Below are 20305 nucleotides of genomic sequence, written 5' to 3'. Positions count from 1 at the left end.
GAACATGTATCAAGCGCCACACCCACCCTTGTAGGAAGCAGCAACTAGAATCAATCTAGATTGAAAGCATGCCGAGGATGAGCACGAACAATTCCTGATTAAGAAAAAGTATATTTTTGGTGCTATAATGGGTTGGTATGTACACAGACTTGGGGAGAGAGGGGGAAATAGAGATGAATTTTGCACATGTTGACTGTTCTATTTTGTTGTAAGGTTTGCATTTAATATCACATAATGCTTTGGGGTTACTTTGGCCAAAACCCCTCTTTTAACCATAAATAAATGGAAATGCAATTCTTTTTGCATCTTCCTCCTTAAAAACTGCTCCTGACCCTAGTTGCTAATCGACAGCGGGAGGCACACAAATTAAGAGCTTGTTCAACTTTGGCCCAACTAAGGAAGGATCATCTCCACTGGAGTCCCACGTGGTTCCGTTGAGTGATGGGAGATCTCCGTTAGGCAAGGAATCTACCCTTGAGGAATCTCAGCTTGCAAAGAAGCCATTCTCTTGACCTGAGTCACAAATGAGTACTTGGAGGCAATTCTCCAGGAGGCCAAAGCTAATGCAAATATTGGTTCTCAAAAACAAATTGAGGAGACCCGTGCCTGTTCCGTTCCTTGAGATGCTTGAACCTGTGCCAGCCTGACAGCTGCTAAACTAACATTTGTACCAGAGGAGGAGGAATTAAGACTCTTGGGAGGGTGCCGTAAGACTTCCAGGATTGCGGAACAGAGCTTTGGAATCCAGAAGGAGAACAACAAACACTCCTTTCACAGCTCCAAAGCACTGGAGGATTAGGGATGGGGTGAAGAATGTTGTCAGGGGAAGATCTGGCAGGGTGGGGACATAAAAAAGTCAGGTGCAGAACTAAAAGTGCTTATGAAGGCCTAAGGGCGTGGAAGCCACCTTGGTAGGATGTGCAGAGAGGGTTGGACCCAAAAGAAACCCGCAGAACTCTGGTGAAGGAACTTTGTGAACTGAAGCTGGCCTAACGAGCTACTTTGGACAGTCGGGGTTCAAACCTCGGAGACCCCTTCAAGCACAGAAAGGAACAGGCATGCAACATTTGGCTTCTATGATTGGTTGGCAAGATGAAGGCTCTGGATTGGCCGTACCTAACGCCAATAAGGACTAAGCTGTAGGCATCCATTAGAGCAGGGGCAGACGGGCTTTTTCACCCTGAGGACCACATTTCTTTCTGGGCAATCTTCGGAGGGCCACAGGCCAGTGGTAAGCAGGGCCAGAGGCAAAAGTGGGTACAGTAATGGATGCAAATTTTTATTTTGTACACTAGGCTAGTTTCTAACTCATACACCCCTCTCCGTCCTCCATCCAGGTGAACAAGAGACATTATCAGAGTTCAACAACACATTCCAGCAAGAGAAAAACACTCAGGTCATTGAGGGGATCTGGGCCCAGTACAGAGGTCTAGGGCAGCACATTCATTCCCCCCTGGCCTGAGGTTCTACACTCAGAGGTAATGTTGGGGCTGGAATTTAGGAGCCAAGGGCCTCTGCAAGGCTAAATCTTGGTCTCACACAGGAAGGTGCCATATGTCATTCTCTGAGCATAACCAAAACAGCCTAACAAAATCCAGTTGGACATGCCCATGACTCTCAACTTCAACACAGGGAGCAACCAAAGACAGTATCAGAGTTCAAGGACACATTTTACTTTGGCAAAATTGTCCAAGGATGGTCTTAAGGGTGTGTGTGTGTGTGTGTGTGTGTGGCCTGGGGACACAATCCCGAGATTCAGGCAGACAGGTTTGGAGGGCTGCATTTGAAGTTCCCCAGCCACGATCTAGCCCAGCATTTTCTACTCTGAATGTAGTTATGGTTAATGCCAGGGATTAAAGTTGGGAGACATGCAAGGCATGTGCTCCACCCACTGAGCTATAACTAGTCCCCTCTTTAGCATCCCTGTCATGAATGAAGATAAAATCAAGAGACTGTGCTCAGATGATCCTGAAAACTACAATGGAATAAGTGTTCCCTCCCTTTTCTAGGCTTCCCCACTTCCCCGTAGCCTTTTCCCATGCTGCCGCCACCACAGAAGCTATGGGCCGCAGGGGCGAGGCTGATCAGTTGGGCTCTTCCTACCAATCATCACCCTCTCAGTTGTGTGGCCTTCATGTGGGAAGGACCCACAAAACTGGCTCCTTTCATCTTATGTTGTTCTGGGCTTTTAAACATCTGTGGGGTGACTTGAGACAATGTCATGGGGAAGTCAGAAGCAGCTCTGCTATGGTGATGTGTAAAGGAGACCTAAGCCATATGCGTATCTCTTTCAATATACATAAAAATGTTAGGCTGTCATTGCACAGCTCCCATTGGAGGATTTGTACTGCTGCATCAAACCTGGATTTGCATGAAGAAATGGAGTTGGGAAGGTAAAAAGTGAACTTAATAGTTGCTTAAGAGTGGGAGGAGAGAATCTCTAGGGGGTTAATATGGGAGGAATGGCGGGGCGGGTGGGTTGGTGAGCAGAGGCACAGCCCCAAGTATTATACACACACATATACATACACACAGAGCATATGTGTGCATATAAATATATATAAGATATAATATATACATATCACACACACACTTGGATATCCACGGCAGTCACATGGCTTCATTTCCAATCAGTCCACATCTCATAATTTCCTGTTGAAATCTCATAACTTTTTAGGCCGCAGATTTTCTAGTTGATTTTCTGGTTTTATTTTTCTGATTTTTCTGGTTATTTTTGTCCCACTTCTGTTTCTGAATCTGTTTCATCAGCTGATCCTCCTGAGTTCTAGCATTTTGGGACGTGGATATGTAATTAGGTGTGTTTAAGACTGTCCTGCTAAATGCCAGGCATGGCACCCCCATTCACCTCCATGCTGATCTGCTTGCTTGACCAAACTGGATGATTCTCCCCACCTCCCCCGCTTTCCTTCCAAGCAGAAGACAGCTACTTCGGCTGCTGTTGCTGCATATTTCAAACAAGCCCGTGCAAAGGATCGGAGACGCTTTCCTTTGCACATGGTGCCCCGGGCCACAGATTTTGCCTCCTTACTTTGACAGCATTTTTTCTTTTTGCTTAATAAAGAATGTACAGCAGCAGGCCTTCACCCCAAGCTATTTATCTGGAGCACACAGGAAAAAGCCACAGCAAGCAAAAAAGGGAGAGACATCCAGGTGAGCGGCGGCTGTGCAGAGGTTGTAACATCCTTGCACAACGGGGCCTGTGAAGGAAGCCCTATGGCGTTCTGGGCTTGGAAAGCGGTGGTTCCAGGGGCTTGGAGAACCTCAGCATCACTGACTGAGCAAAGCCAGGATGAGATCAAGCCCAGTATCCTGCTCCCTATAGCAGCTAATGGTCATATGCTTCTAGGATGCTCTCAAAGCAGGGCATAAAGGAACAGATGTCTTCTGTTTTTTTACCCCTAACATCATGCCATCAGAAGTATCATGCCCCAAAACATGGAGGTTCTATTTCACAGCTGATAGCTGATAGTTGACCTTTCCTCCACCATTCATGTCTCTAACCCCCCTTTAAAAGCAACTAAGAGTCCCTCCAGGTGTCTTTTTAATTGCTCATTCATGATGATTTGTGCTCATGATGCTATCAGGGCAATCATATGCATCCCACTTTCAATAATACTTGCAGGTTTGCGGCAGTCACATGGCTTCATTTCCAATCAGTGCACATCTCATAATTTCCTGTTGAAATCTCATAACTTTTTAGGCCACAGATTTTCTGGTTTTATTTTTCTGATTTTTCTGGTTATTTTTGCCCCACTTCTGTTTCTGAATCTGTTTCATCAGCTGATCCTCCTGAGTTCTAGCATTTTGAGACGTGGAGAAACACTCTTATCCATTTCCCGCACAGCATGCATCATTTCTTAAACCTCAATAATGTTTGGTGTCTTTTCAGTAGTGTTCCCACTTGTTATAGCTTTATTTGGATGCCCTTTCTTCCAGTTTCCCCACCCTTTTTGAGATACCAAAGGGTTGGAGAACCGTGGCAATCCAGATGGTGTCTCAGACTACATATCCCAGCAGCCATCATGGTCAATGGTCAGGGATGATGGAAGTTGTAGTCCAGTAACATGTGGAGGGCTACATATTCCCCATCCTTGACAGGTCAACCACACTTGCCCATTAAGCATGTGTATGTCTGTCCCTTAGGGTATCCCTTGTAAACCACAACAGAAGAAGGGCACAATTCTATATTTATGCTCAAACAGTAGCTGGAGCCCTCACCTGTTTTCCATAATGTGAGGACTTGGCCATCTTAAAAACAAAACAAAACTGATGTGGAAATGTGGGGAACTGTAAAAGGAGGAATTGAGTGAAAGTGACAGATCTGCTGATCCTTACCTGGAACACACACAACATCCTCCTGGGTCTGCAGGAAAAAAGGGAGCTGTGGGCAAGCTGTATCTCATGAACGTTTGCTCACTACTACTGATCTTCTGGCTATGATTCTATGAAAGCTGGGTCTGTGCTTCCAACCCCAGGAAAGAGGATCAGGGATTTGGATGGCCCTCCTAGTTCTCATGGAGGAGAACATCAGCTGAGGGTCGATTACACCATTTCAGACTGCCCGGGGGGTGTGGTGTGGACTCTATGCAAAATAAAATTTGAGAGAGAGAAAGCAGTGCCCAACCTGGTGATAACAGAATAAACTAAGCAAGGATGGAGCTGCAGCCCAAGATAGAAAAAGAGATGGTAAGGGAACACCTAGCTACTTTAAATGAATTCAGATGTCCAGGGGCTGATGAGCTGCACCCAAAGGTACTAAAGGAGCTTGCAGATGTAATCTCAGATCCTGTGTCTATAATCTTTGAGATTTCTTGGAGAACAGGTGACACCCTTGTAGACTGGAGTGGGCAAATGTGGACCCCAGCTTCAGAAAGGAGAAAAAGAAGACTCAAACCACTGACTAAAGCTTGACATTAATACGAGGAAGGGTTCTAGAACAGATAATTAAACTGTCAGTCTGCGAGCACTTAGAAAAGGATGTTGAGATTACTAAGATCCAGCAGGGGTAAAAAATAAGTCATTCCTTTTTTGATAGAGTTACAAATTTGGCGGATCAGGGGAATGCTGTGGATACAGTATATCTTGATTTCAGTAAGGCTTTTGATGAAGTACCCAAATGTATTTTTTTTGCATAGAATGGTAAAATGTTGGCTGGATGAGATAACTGTTAGCTGGTTGACTGATCAAACCCAAATAGTTCCTCATCATCCTGGAAAAACCCGGTGCTACAGGGTTCTGTCCTGGGCCTATTGCTGTTCAACACCTTTCTAAACGTGAAGAAGGAATTCAGAGAATGCTCATCAAATCTGCAGATGACACCAAACCAGGAAGAGTAGCCAATGCTGCAGAAGACTGAATCAGGATTCAAAATGACCTTAACAGATTGGAGAACTGAGCCCAAACTAACAACTTCAGATATCTAAAGGACTGTCACATGGAACATGGACCAAACTCGTTTTCTCTTGCTCTAGAGGGTAGAATGTGAACCAATAGCTTCAAGTTACAAGAACAGAGATGTCAACTGAACATCACAAAGAACTTTCTAAGAGCTGTTTGACAGTGGAACGGACTCCCTTGGGTGGTGATGGACTCTCCTTCCTTGGAGGTTTTTAAGCAGAGGTTGGATGGCCATCTGTCATGGATGCTTTAGTTGAGATTCCTGCATTGCAGGGGGTTGGACTAGGTGACCCTCAGGGTCTCTTCCAACTGTACTCTTCTATGATTCCAAGACAGAGATCTACCCCATCAGTGAGATGGATTCTAACCTAAAGGTTAAAGGTAAAGGACTCCTAGATGGTTAAGTCCAGTCAAAGGAGACTATGGGCTGTGGCGCTCATCTCTCTTTCAGGCCAAGGGAGCTGGCGTTTGTCCACAGACAGCTTTCCAAGTCATGTGACCAGCATGACTAAACCGCTTCTGGTGCAACGGAACACCATGACGGAAACCAGAGCGCACGGAAATGCCATTTACCTTCCCGCCACAGTGGTACCTATTTATCTACTTGCACTAGTATGCTTTCAAACTGCTAGGTAGGCAGCAGCTGGGACAGAGCAACAGGAGCTCACTCTGTTGTGCAGATTCGAACCACCAACCTTCTGATAGGCAAGCCCAAGAGGCTCGGTGGTTTAGACCACAGCACCACCCGCATCCCTTATCTAACCTAACACTGGTCACATCTACACAAAGATTCCTGGGAACTGTAGTTTGTTAAGCGTGCTGGAGATTGTAGATCTGTGAAGGATAAACTGCAGTGCACAGGATTCTTTGGGAAGGGATGTGTTTCAAATGTGCCTTAAATATATGGTGTGCATGTGGCCGCTGAGCAGTAGGATTTACTTAGTAAATTGTAAGTTACAGGTGGGACAGTGTTCTGTGGCCACTCAGCACTTTTACTCCTCACTACTCTGTCTTGGCAATCCCTTAGCCACCCACCCAAAAAATTTTTAAATTTTTTTTAAAATCTTTTTGGTTTTTTTACTTCTGTTCTGCCAATTTCTTTCTCTTGTGCTTGGGATGGTGCTGTTTTGGCTTCATAATTATTGGCACTTACAGTCTGAAGTATGGAAATCAAGGGAAAGTTCCTATTCTTCTTTAGTTGTGCTTAAAAGACATGTTAATTGAAGTGCTGGCAGATATATTTCGATGTAATCAACTGAACAACTGATTATTCTGTTAACGGGCATATTAATCAACCATTCAGCCCAGATGTTGATTGAAATTAAGCAACTTGTGCAAATCATACATTTGCTTACATTGCTGGAGCCCCATTGACATGGGTTTTGCAGGATTCCTTGCACCATCCATTAGACTGCTTTATTTTCAGTTTCTAAACTTCAGTTCTTCATATTTCTTCATCAGTCTGCATTTTTAAAAAGTCCTCACGAAGATTCATCAGTATGTTAGTGTGGATTTCTCCTCATATGTACATGTTTGTATGCAGTTCTGCCTAATATTCACATTCATGCAAAGCAATTTCCTTAAAATAATGTTTCCTTTCAGTTACTCATTTGAATGGACACTTCTATATGCATTTTTGTACACATGACTTGCCTGGAGAACTGCTTTGCAAAATTCCCCAAAGTGTGGATTTTGAAGGATGGCTGCTTTGGAAAGTGTGAATTAAGCAGGTACACCTTTAAATGTAAACGGAATCATATTTCCCCTAACCCCTAGTTCCAGATTACCTCTGGCCTCCACAAAACCCTTACTAATTTCTCCTGACCCAGGCTCCCTCTCCCCTCTCCCCGGCTCAGATCTCCAGGATCCATGCTCAAGCACCGCACAGCATCATGAACCGAGCTCCCAATGTACAGTGGTACCTCAGGTTACATACGCTTCAGGTTACAGACTCCGCTAACCCAGAAATAGTGCTTCAGGTTAAGAACTTTGCTACAGGATGAGAACAGAAATCGTGCTCCGGCGGCAGCAGAAGGCCCCGTTAGCTAAAGTGGTGCTTCAGGTTAAGAACAGTTTCAGGTTAAGAACGGACCTCTGGAACTAATTAAGTACTTAACCCAAGGTACCACTGTATGCAATCAACAACTGCCCCCCCCCCCCGCAAAACATCCTTGGGGGGCGGGGCGGCAAAGCGTTAAGATAAGAGGAATGATCCAGTAAGCATGCCCTGTCATAAATAGCTACCCAGATGAGCATTGGATAAGCCTCCCCATAGCTTCCAGCCATATAAGCCCTTTCCATACTGTTTCTTTTTATAAAAGGGCCACAGTCAGCGCTCAGCATTTAGAGTGAGACAACTCAATCCCACCCCATCATTATAATGTCCTCTTGCCAGACTTTCAATGTGGGTAGAGGACTGCTCCTCTAATGAAGGACACGTGGCCAGCCTACTGGTATTGCAGCTAACTAAAATAACACATGAGGGACGCGGGTGGCGCTGTGGTCTAAACCACTGAGCCTAGGGCTTGCCGATCGGAAGGTTGGCGGTTCGAATCCCCGTGACGGAGTGAGCTCCCGTTGCTTGGTCCCAGCTCCTGTCAACCTAGCAGTTCAAAAGCATGTCAAAGTGCAAGTAGATAAATAGGTACCACTCTGGCGGGAAGGTAAACAGCATTTCCATGTACTGCTCTGGTTTCACCAGAAGCGCCTTAGTCATGCTGGCCACATGAGCCAGAAAAACTGTCTGTGGACAAACACTGGCTCCCTCGGCCAGTAAAGCAAGATGAACACGGCAACCCCAGAGTCGTTCACGACTGGACTTAACTGTCAGGGGTCCTTTACCTTTTTAAAATAACACATGCTGAAAGATTCAAGGGAGGCCAGAGAAAGCATCTATTCACACAGCACATAGTTACTCTGGAGTTCACTAAAAATAAGCCACTAAAAATACACACATAGAATCATAGAATCATAGAGTTGGAATAGACCACAAGGGCCATCGAGTCCAACCCCCTGCCAAGCAGGAAACACCATCAGAGCACTCCTGACATATGGTTGTCAAGCCTCTGCTTAAAGTCCTCCAAAGAAGGAGACTCCGCCACACTCCTTGGCAGCAAATTCCACTGTCGAACAGCTCTTACTGTCAGGAAGTTCTTCCTAATGTTTAGGTGGAATCTTCTTTCTTGTAGTTTGGATCCATTGCTCCGTGTCCGCTTCTCTGGAGCAGCAGAAAACAACCTTTCTCCCTCCTCTATATGACATCCTTTTATATATTTGAACATGGCTATCATATCACCCCTTAACCTCCTCTTCTCCAGGCTAAACATGCCCAGCTCCCTTAGCCGTTCCTCATAAGGCATCGTTTCCAGGCCTTTGACCATTTTGGTTGCCCTCCTCTGGACACGTTCCAGTTTGTCAGTGTCCTTCTTGAACTGTGGTGCCCAGAACTGGACACAGTACTCCAGGTGAGGTCTGACCAGAGCAGAATACAGTGGCACTATTACTTCCCTTGATCTAGATGCTATACTCCTATTGATGCAGCCCAGAATTGCATTGGCTTTTTTAGCTGCCGCGTCACACTGTTGGCTCATGTCAAGTTTGTGGTCAACCAAGACTCCTAGATCCTTTTCACATGTACTGCTCTCAAGCCAGGTGTCTCCCATCTTGTATTTGTGCCTCTCTCACACACACACATCCATAGCATGTTCAAAGCACAGCATCCCCGCAAAATCCTGGAAACTGTCATTTGTTAAAGGTGCTGGGAATTGTAGCTCTGTGAAGGGTAAACTAGAGTTTGCAGGCTTCTTTTGGGGAAACCACATCATTTAAATGTATGGTGCAAATGTGATATCCAGGGTAAAGAGGTATATCTTCAGCGTATAAGACAAAAGCTATACAATGAAGGTGCCAGACACACCTAGGCGGGGATGATCATGGACTATATACGGTGAGCCAGGACATCTTAACTTCAGTCTGTCGTTGTGCCACATCCATCTGAACATGGGACAATCCCCCAACACGAGTAGAGTTAAAGATCTCGAGTCAGAAAAAGCTCTTCTGAGATTTTTACAACAATTATTCCAAGTTTTAATTCTTCCCAAGCTCAAGAAACACACTGGACTTATCTCCACCACCTTGAGGGCTAGAAGCCTAGTTACCAACTTTTATCAAGAAAGCTGCGGATGCCAAATCACACAACTCCAGCTCCTCTCCATGTGTGATGGGCTCACAGACATGTGAAATACAGCCAGATAATTTGATAACCACCTGAACTGTAAGGCTGATCACCTGAGCTAAAATATGTGTCCTTTATTGTTATCTATCTGATATGGATTTTTGAAAAGGATAGAAACAGCCTGTAGCAAAATCTTGCCATTCATGAGAGTTTTCTGTCTTCTGTCAATGCAGTTATTTCTCCCTTTGGGTCCTTTTGCAAAGATCAAATGATGAAAGTCAATGAAGTTTGGGGCATTTTGAGATAAGCACCCAAAATTATTCGGATGCTTCACTGAGAGACCAGGTCCCCAGGTGCTTTAAACTTTGGGTTGGAAATTTCCAAAGAGCAACCTCTTGTGAAATTCCCTCTCTGCGGTGGCCTTGACGCTCTGCCTGCAGCTCATCTCCAGCGGCTCCCAAACTATGTCCATGATGGATACCTTGCAGGTTTTATTGTTTGAAATTAAAAGTCCTGAGTTTCAAATCTGCCTGGAAATTGGATCTTCTCCCAAGGAAACCCTTTCCCTGAAGGAAGCTATTCACTGGTTGTGAATCCGGATGGACAAATCTGTCAGTTTCTGTTTCTTTCAGTTTCTCATTCTTACAATCTTAAGTTCCATGACATTTCTGCATCCGTCTGCAAATTTCCTAAACTTTGGGCTTATCCACACCTCCACTTGTCCTGCTGCTTTTCCCCAGGGGAAACTGCTCTTTAGCGCTCAACCGGAGAAAATGGCAATTTAGGTTTCCCCAGATTGCCATTTGTTCCGATCTAATGTTAAAGAGTGGGTTTTCCCTTTGAAACGAACAGAGCAAGGGAGAAACTGCTTGGACCCATACTTTCTTGTCACAACAAAAGCGGAAGTGTGGACGAACCCTTTAAAAGCATGTTCAACTGATACAACCATGCATTGCTTCCCTGATGTTTACCCCTGCCTCCCCTCCCCCTCCCTCCATTTCAGTGTACACCCACGACCCTGTCTCTAATTTTAGATTGTAAGCTCATCGGGAAAGAGTATTACTACTTAAAAGATTCAGGGCGTGGGCTAATAGATACAAATGTGCATACAACTGGCATATACTTATAAACACACACACACATATTGATAATACAAATGTAACCCAAGTAATTTACCTCTCCAAATCAGATAAATTCTTCAGTTCAGTTGCATCCCACCCTGATAGAATTCTTCCTCCATTCATTTACTCCCAATTAATTCCCAACAGATGTGGCCTCAAAAGAATTCAATTTCTCTTTGTTTCACCCCCATTTCACTAGCCCCCACAAATCATCTCTTAAAAATTTCTGAAATTAAATTGATTTCCCAATTTAATATCCCCCACTCAACTCATTTCCCCATAAATTCATTACACACCCAGAAACAGCTGGGGCCCAGCTCTACAGAAGTGCCCCCCCCATGTTAGACACTATCCCTAGTGAGTTTCAGACACCTGGTCAAAACTGTTTTCCTTCAGGAGGCCTTTACATCCTGTATGCTTCTCAGATGTTTACATTTTTAAAAATATAAAAAATATGAGGTTTTAAATACTGAAAGTTCTACTTATGTTTTAAATTTTATAAATTCTGTAATTTATTGTTGAAAGCTGCTTTGAAGCCTACATGATGAAAAGCAGGATATGAATTTAAAAATAAATAAATAAAACAATTTGGGTCCTGTGCCCCATAGGCATATTTCTACCAACCCCTTTGTCCTCAAGGACCTGTTGTATGTAAAGCACAATGAGCACGGATGGTGCTATATAAATAGTACAACAACAACATGATTCTTTCCTCCATTGATTTTTTTCCTCCCTCCCCCACTATACTTGCACCCAGTGAAGCTGAATGTTGGAAGGAACAATCAAAGAAAGTACCTATTTACATAGTGCATAATTAAATTAGGGAGCTCACCCTCACAAGAGCTATTGATGATGGCAATAAACATGGATGACTAGAGATGTAAGAAAGCAACATTTTCCATTCTGCCCTGCATTCACCGCATGCCTGCAGCGGGGTTTCTGTTCTCCTGCAATTCGCCTTTCATCAAAAAACTGGGTCAATTCATTGTGCTGTCCATTGCAGCAAAATCATGTAACTTAACATTGTCATTACATTATTCCACTCCATTAGTTTCAAGGCAAGGGAAACCCAACGTAAATGGGGCGGAGGATGTAATCAATTACATATTGCTTGTGGATGGAAGGCGACAACAACAGATTGATTTCCATTCCAGACATGGGGTCAATAACCAAACACTGGCAATTTGGGCTCCTGTTTTTCTGTTTCCTCTGGAATTCTCCCTACTCAACCCTACTCATAATGGATAAAATAAAAAGTCACAATAGTGGCTACAGTTTAAAATGTGGTGGGCCTTGATTGGCCCAGCCATACCCCACCCACCCACACAATCACCATGGCTCAAAGAACAAAGCAGTGGTGGAGAATATGTTGCTGGAGGTCAGCTCCCAACATCCCTGACCATTAGCTATGCTGTCTGGGACTGGTGAGTGTCCCCCATCCCTGCCACAGAGGAGAGCCTCCATTGTGGATGGAGGATCTTGTGCAGCATTAAATACAACAGCCCAGGTTTTTGCCCACCAGAATTCCCCCCTGCAGCTTCTAAGAGGCCCTTCGTAGACCAGGACGGAGGCCCCCGAGCTTTGTAGTTAAGGATTTTTGCACCTGGGATGGTTGCATTTGACTCCGCGTTTGTGTTGTTGCCAGATAGGTGCAGACAGACTGGAGGGAGTTCAAGGTGCTGAAAGCAAGGCCAGAGGGGATGAGGAATTTCAAAGAGCAAAATATGTATAGCTCGGCCAAACCATCACATGATAGATCACAAACACAGGTCGGGTGCAAGTTATACTCACTCTCTCACAAACATCGGGAGAGAGTATAAATGGGATTTCGTTGCATGTAATATAGCATTGGGGGTGGCTTGTCTGTTGTTTACATGATCTATGCATTGCAAGAAAATGCAGCAATGATCTCCTTGCAGAAATCTGTAAGGTAAAGGTAAAGGGACCCCTAACTATTAGGTCCAGTCGTGGCCAACTCTGGAGTTGCGGCGCTCATCTCGCTTTATTGGCCAAGGGTGCCGGCGTACAGCTTCCGGGTCATGTGGCCAGCATGACTAAGCCGCTTCTGGCGAACCAGAGCAGCGCACGGAAACGCCGTTTACCTTCCCGCCGGAGCGGTACCTATTTATCTACTTGCCTTTGACGTGCTTTCGAACTGCTAGGTTGGCAGGAGCAGGGACCGAGCAACGGGAGCTCACCCCACTGCGGGGATTCGAACCGCTGACCTTCTGATCGGCAAGTCCTAGGCTCTGTGGTTTAACCCACAGTGCCACCCGCATCCCACAGAAATCTGTATTCAGTCTGAAAACTGATTCACAAAAGATTCAGGATTCCCTGAAAATACATGCAGAGAAGCTATGAGGGCTGTGATTGCCTCCACAAATGGAGGCGGGGAAGCTTCTGAATCTCACTTGCTGGAAACCTCAGTTCCTGCCTTTAGGCTTCCCATATTTGGCATCTGGTTGGCCATTGTGAGAACAGGATGCTAGGCTAGGTAGGACACTGGCCTGATCCAGAAGGCTCTTCTTATGTTTCCTTATGCTTACTGTAAACTTTAAAGTGTCTTGGCAATGGCTGTGATAGTCTCTGGAATGATAGAGAGTGAAGTGCTTGGAAAATGAGGCTTCTGTGACCTGTGTTCCTTATAAAGGTAAAGGTACCCCTGCTCGTACGGGCCAGTCTTGACAGACTCTAGGGTTGTGCGCCCATCTCACTCAAGAGGCCGGAGGCCAGCGCTGTCCAGAGACACTTCCGGGTCACGTGGCCAGCGTGACATCGCTGCTCTGGCGAGCCAGAGCCGCACACGGAAACGCCGTTTACCTTCCCACTGGTAAGCGGTCCCTATTTATCTACTTGCACCCGGGGGTGCTTTCGAACTGCTAGGTTGGCAGGCGCTGGGACCGAGCAACGGGAGCGCACCCCACCGCGGGGATTCGAACCGCCGACCTTTCGATCGGCAAGCCCTAGGCGCTGAGGCTTTTACCCACAGCGCCACCCACGTCCCTGTGTTCCTTATGTCTCCCCCCCCCCAAAAAAAAAATCTACCAGAAGCTGCAGATATTACACAAGTTAAGGAAATGTATGTAAATTGTTTAAGCTGCAGTGTGTACACAGGTAGTAGAATTCAGGGACAGCCCAATCACAAAATGGGGCCCCCTTCCCACCAGGAAAGAAGGAGTGTGTGAAGATCTACATCAGGAACAATGGCAGGGGAAACTAAAAGAGATACATTAGGATCTGATGCTCCTATGGATCCTGCTGCATAAGGCAGTCAACTCATCTTTCCTCATGGGTGGCCTGGCCCTGATAGAATCCCACTTTTGGAGGGCACAGTATTTTAATTAATAACACTTGGCATCTATCTAATACTTGAGAAGGGACGTGGGTGGCGCTGTGGGTCAAACCAGAGAGCCTAGGACTTGCCAATCAGAAGGTCGGCAGTTCGAATCCCCACGACGGGGTGAGCTCCCGTTGCTCGGCCCCTGCTCCTGCCAACCTAGCAGTTCGAAAGCACGTCAAAGCGCAAGTAGATAAATAGGTACCACTCCGGCAGGAAGGTAAACAGTGTTTCTGTGTGCTGCTCTGGTTCGCCAGAAGCGGCTTAGTCATGCTGGCCACATGGTCCAGAAGCTGTACGCCGGCTCCCTCGGCCAATAAAGCGAGATGAGCGCCGCAACTCCAGAGTTGGTTACGACTGGACCTAATGGTCAGGGGTCCCTTTACCTTTTACCTATCTAATACTTGAATGTTTTCAGAGCACTTCACAAATATTCTTTTGGTAATCCTTACAAACAGAATCACCCTGGCAGGTCAGCCAGTAGCATATTGCAGCTGGGAGGTTGAGGCTCAGCAGTCAAGGTTGTTCTAAGACCATCTTCTGAGTCCCTGAGATTAGAATTCAGAATCTCTTAGTTCACTCTCTTTGCCACTATCTGCAGCACTTCTAAGGAATCACACAGTTTATAGATCATGTCTCTTAAGCTTAGCCACTCAAATCCACACATCACCTCCCCTGTTCCAGTCCTGTAGCCTCTCTTCACCTGTGCTGATCTCTTTTTGTCCAGATAACAGCACAGACAGCAATATAGAAGTGTTACAAAGAGATATGGAATAGAGGGTCCATATATCACCCTTTTCTTCAACAGAGAGTCTTTGAGTTGAAGGGAAGATAGAAACCACAGCCCAGCTATATAGAAGCAGTTTGAGGAAAGGTGGATAATCCAGCAGGAAACAGAAGGTGGAAAGTAAGTCGCTGAGGTCATGCAAGGTCACTCAAAGACCCTTGACCTCTACCAATCAAACTGGATTTTTGCTCACAGCAGATTGCTATATCTTTCATGGGAGGCTTCTTTCTGGGAACATTTCATGGTTTTGGAGTGTCCTGAACACACACACACAAATTTATGCACCTGTATTATTGCACTTGACTGGACATTAGACATCAACGAGAGTTGTTTTCGCAACATTATAATGCACTCAAGTACAGTGGTACCTCAGGTTACATACGCTTCAGGTTAACGACTCCGCTAACCCAGAAATAGTGCTTCAGGTTAAGAACTTTGCTTCAGGATGAGAACGGAAATTGGGCTCCGGCAGCACGGCAGCAGCAGGAGGCCCCATTAGCTAAAGTGATGCTTCAGGTTAAGAACAGTTTCAGGTTAAATACGGACCTCTGGAACAAATGAAGTACTTAACCTGAGGTACCACTGTACACATAGCACTCATGGAAATTGCCCTTACACCAGTAATGTTCTAGCTTCACAATTACAACAATTAGTATAGTTCACTGATCCTCATATCCACACTTGTGTGGATTGTTCAAGCTGTAGAGGATGTTCAGCAAACTTGAATTTCCCCTGATGCATGAAATTGCCTAGACCAAACTTGTCTGGTTTAGTCAATTTCACCATTCCATTAACTTGCATGAGGCTGTGCTTTGGAGGTAACTGCACTTAGGAGGAGAGAAAGACAGAAGAGATACTCTAGGTGTGGACTTCAGCTTTCCTGATGTTGCTGAATTACAACTCCCATAATCCCTGGCTACTGATCATGCTTGCTGGGGCTGATGGGAACTGTAGTTCAGCAACATCAGGAGTCCTCCACACCTTCACCTTCATTACATTTGTATCATTGCCACACTACCAATGTACTTGAATAGTGTTGTGTTAATGATAGGGGTAAGTGTGTGTCTTCTTGTTGCTCCAGATAACTAATGCAGCACAGTCCTGAAAAACTGGTCACTATTAAGTGCCAATGAAAGAAATGAGATATTTGTTAGGAACATAGGAAGCTACCTTATACCAAGTCAGACCATTGGTTCATCAGGCTCACTATTGTCTACATGGACATGCAGTGGCTCTCCAGGGTTTCAGGGAGCATTCTCCTTCAATCCGAGTTGGAGATGTTGGGGATGCAACCTGTGACCATTCACAGCAGATGCTCTACCACTGAGCTATGGCACCAAATCATGGCTAAGTCCTCTACCCTGTCCTCAGCTCCATTCCATGATTCATTCACACTTTGCTGGATTATGCCCAATGTCCATACGCAACTTTGGTTTCCAGTTGGTAAAAATGTTCCATAATTGCTTGCGTTAAGAACATAAGCCTGCTTAGTTAGACTAATGGCCCATCAAGTCTACCATCCTGTTCTCCCAGTGACCAGCAGTGGGAATCCCACATGCAGGATCTGACCACTCTTCCCCCCTATGGCTCCCAACAACTGTTATTCAGAAGCATTTCTGCCTCTGCCAAGGAGGCAGAGCAGAGCCATCGTGTCTAGCAACCAGGGCCGGATTTAGATGAAGAGAGGCCCTAGGCTACTCCACTTGTGAGCCCCCCACCCCCACAACTAGAAGAAAATGGTAGGGCTATAAAAAAACCTGAGTGAAGCCAAGGGTGATTATGGGTGTTTAAAATTCTGCAATTCACATTTTCTCCTCTAAAGGATATTAGAAAACCTCATCAAAATTTGTCTAAGTTTGTCAGTTTCAGTGTACAGAATGCTCGGTGCGCACAACCTCTCTTGAGACATCATGGCCCTTAATTCATTTTTAATTCTTTTGAGTCTTGAAAAACTCCTCTCTCCCGAGCAGTTAGTGACCATAAAGCTAAAAAATAGCCGCAAGATTGCTTCCACGTTAGGAAAGGCCACCTGAATTTTGTCCTTGTATATAATTTTATAAAGGTCTGTATGAGACAGAGAGTGGTCTGCGGTAAGCCTATGGCTTTGTCTCACGTACAGGTGAAAGTGCAAAGTTAAATAAGTTTTAGGTCCATATCTTCTGGGTATGCTTCCATCAACAGTTCAACACCTTGCTAAATTTCTTGCTTAGATGCTTTCAGAGTAGCAAGAATGGAAAACAATTGTGCAACATCACTGTATACAGTACTTCTTTTTAAATTGGCTTCAAGTGCATCTAATATAGGAATAAAGGCTTTTATCCTAAACTTATCTCTTAAAGAAAGTACATCTAAGGCCCTAGGCTTCAGCCTACTTAGCCTATACATAAATCTGGCACTGCTAGCAACCCTCGATAGCTTTCTCCGCCATGAATTTGTCCAGGCCTCTTTTAAAGCCATCCAAATTGGTGCCCATCACTGCTTCTTGTGGAAGCAAGTTCCATAGTTTAACAACGCACTGCATGAAGAAATACTTTCTTTTATATGTTCTGAATCTGCCAACATTCAGCTTCTCAATCATAAATGGTGGGGTGGGTTTGGTCTCCTCATAGCATTTTACTTTTAATTTTTGTTTCTCTGAGGGGACAGGAAGGTCCAACCACCCAGTGTGGCAAACTGCTTTGTGGAGGCCCTTAGGAAGACTAGGTTTAGGCAGCGCCAGAATGTGGAGGGAAACCCACAAATTAATGGCGTATATCAGTAGCTTGCTCCTTGGCACAGACACCTCCGTGCTGTAACTTAATATGACTTTGTTAGAGCTAAGCTGATATCATAATAGCGATGGAGGTGGCCCACTCTGTCTGCTTGCCAACATCAACTGAAGACAGCTATTAACCGCTTTTCATTCCACACTGGAAGATGATGCCAGCATTTAGCTCCACACTGTCGGAAAAGAGCAACACACAAAGCCTTCGTTGCAGTCATGCCTTTGCAGTTTCAGTTAGTGAAATGCCTGTCACTCGGATGGGCAGGACTGTGTGGCGCAGACACCCCCTGGCATAGAATGCAAGGTGCCTGCTACACTTCATATTCAGAGGCAAATGGCAGCCTCTCCCCAAGGACAGGTTTTGTTCTCACTGCAATGTCCCTGTGTCTGTATGTTTGTATAGCTCCATTCTGGGCCCCATAATATGGATGTGGGGTGTTTGCGAGTGTCCTTCCTTTCATTCTACAAATCATCTCACTACTTGTCTGCAATCAGCAGCCTTACTGGGTGCCTGTACTTCCACTAAAGAACATGGAAAGACATTACTACATAACTCCTACCCTGGGGATTAGGCAGGCAGGGAGGCTGCAGAGAGCTGGCGATTTTTTTTTTTTTACAGGAGGAATGGAGAACGTGTGGCCCTCCAGACATTGCTGGTTGACCAAACAAACATATTGGGAAGGACTGTAGCTCAGTAGTAGAGCATCTGACTTCCATGCAGAAGGTCCTAGGTTCAAACCCCAGCATCTCCGGGTAGCATTTGGAGGTACCGTTATCTGGAACTCTGAAGAGTCACTGCCACTCAGTGAAAACAATACTGAACTAGATGGACCAATAGTCTGAATTATTATAAGGCAGCTTATACTACACACCACCCCCCGTTAGGGTTGCCAGCTCAGGAGCAGCCCAGACCCTCAAATTTCAGGGCACAAACATGAGACCTAGGGGCATCCCCAAAGATATTATGGGGATGAGCTGTACTGATTCTTCCTCTGTTCTCCCTCCCAGCACTGAGCCCTGGAGATGGAGGTTAATTGGGAGAGGGAGCAGAAGAGGATAGATCCCACCTCCCCGAGACAATGGAATAATTGTCTGAAGCTTGCAAGTTGTATGCATAGCCTTCTTAATATTTTTTTAAACTTAAAGACACTCCTGTCCACCTGGAGATTCAAGCCCTCCCTCTGCCACCTGGTGGGGGCCAGGCAAATTTGGAGGCTTCAGGTCAGATCCAGATGTCTAGCAACCCTACCCCCAATTCACCTTTCAATGATAAGGGGGACTCTAAAGAAATTCTTAAGTGCCTGAAAAAGGAGGCCGAAAAATGGAAGCCTCTTTGGGTGGAGGGAGGAAGCTTTTGACAAAACAGAGGCCAGGTTCCTGCAAAGCACAGGCCTAGCTTAAGAAACATCCCAGCGGTGTCTGTGGATGGACCGTGGAATGCCATATTCTCATTCAGGTGCCCCAGCACCTGCACACCTGGTGGGAGTAAAAACCTCAGCCATCCAAACATGATGCAGTGTGACTCAGAGAGGATTTCCCCTTTGCGACACGTGCTTGTGAAATGTTTGGTAAATGCTATTATTATGGCTCATAAAGTCCTTTTCAGGTCAGCAGGCTTGTTACTCAAACCATGCATTCTAGGAACAAGAACCAATGTAGAGACATCTCCAGTAAAGATGTTGTGTTCTTTCTTTTCCTGAGGATTGCTGTTCTCTCCTAAGGATGTGAGAAAAGCCTTGGTGGATGAGAGCAGTGGCCCGTCTAGTCCAGGATCCTGTTCTCACAGTGACGAACCAGATGCCCATGTGAATCCTGCAAGCAGGACATGAATGCAAGGACACCCACCCACCCACACCCCTCCTGCAGTTTCTTGCAACTGAAACTCAGAATTGCATTGCTGCCTCCAACAGTGGAGATAGAACATAGCCATCACCCTTTACAAAGGTATGGCACTTGCTGTGATCCCTACCCAGCCTGTGTTTTGTGACAACATTGCAGCTCCCATAAACTTAAAAAGACATTTCCTTCCCTGACTCACATACCTGAGCGCAGAGTGTGGAAGGTTTACGATGAGCTCATGCGTTCCATTCTCCCCGGGGACGTGTTTCCCACTGTAAATTCTTTAGGGCTTTGTCCTATCCAGTTTTAAATAGTTCCAGAAAGAGTGATTCTAACTCCTTCAACTTAATGCATACCTTTGGTGGGAATACTTCAGGTAAGGGCCGTTCAACCTCTGGCATCGCCAGGGCGGGCTGGGAAAGACTCCTGTCCTGGGACCCTAGAGAACCGCTGCTGGTCAGTGCAGACCATACTGAGCAAGATGGACCGACATTCTGGTGGTGCAAGGCAGTTCACTATGTTCCTTGTATGGAGAAGGGCTGTAGCTGAGTGCTACTGCAGCTGACTTGCATGCTGATGGTCCTGGGTTCAAGCACTGGCATCTCCAGGTAGGGCTGTGAGAGACCCCTGTCCTGGAACCATGGAGAACCACTTCCAGTCATCTGGTTCCCTCAAGTCACCTTCATTTGCTCTTCCCCTGGCCCACAATCTGGGTCAAGGTAGAACCAGAGAAGGTTCTTTGCGGTGTCGGATCCTGGCTGCAGAGTTTCCCATGCTACAGTCAAGTCTGGAGGCTTTGATAAGAGCCTCCAGCACCACCAATGCACCCAGCAACGGACTCAGTGCATGCAGCTCACACTGCTGC

The 20305-nt window shown here is 45.7% G+C and overlaps 1 protein-coding gene across 1 annotated transcript in view; it reads right to left on the bottom strand.

The window, feature by feature from the left end:
• Positions 1-20305, bottom strand: part of WNT3A (Wnt family member 3A) — a 92477-nt gene that overhangs the window by 61346 nt on the left and 10826 nt on the right. The gene's annotated exons all lie outside the window — the stretch shown is intronic.

Source organism: Podarcis muralis, chromosome 12 (genome assembly GCF_964188315.1).
Source record: "Podarcis muralis chromosome 12, rPodMur119.hap1.1, whole genome shotgun sequence".
NCBI classification, from domain to species: Eukaryota; Metazoa; Chordata; class Lepidosauria; order Squamata; family Lacertidae; genus Podarcis; species Podarcis muralis.
This window is presented reverse-complemented; position numbering and strand designations above follow the sequence as displayed.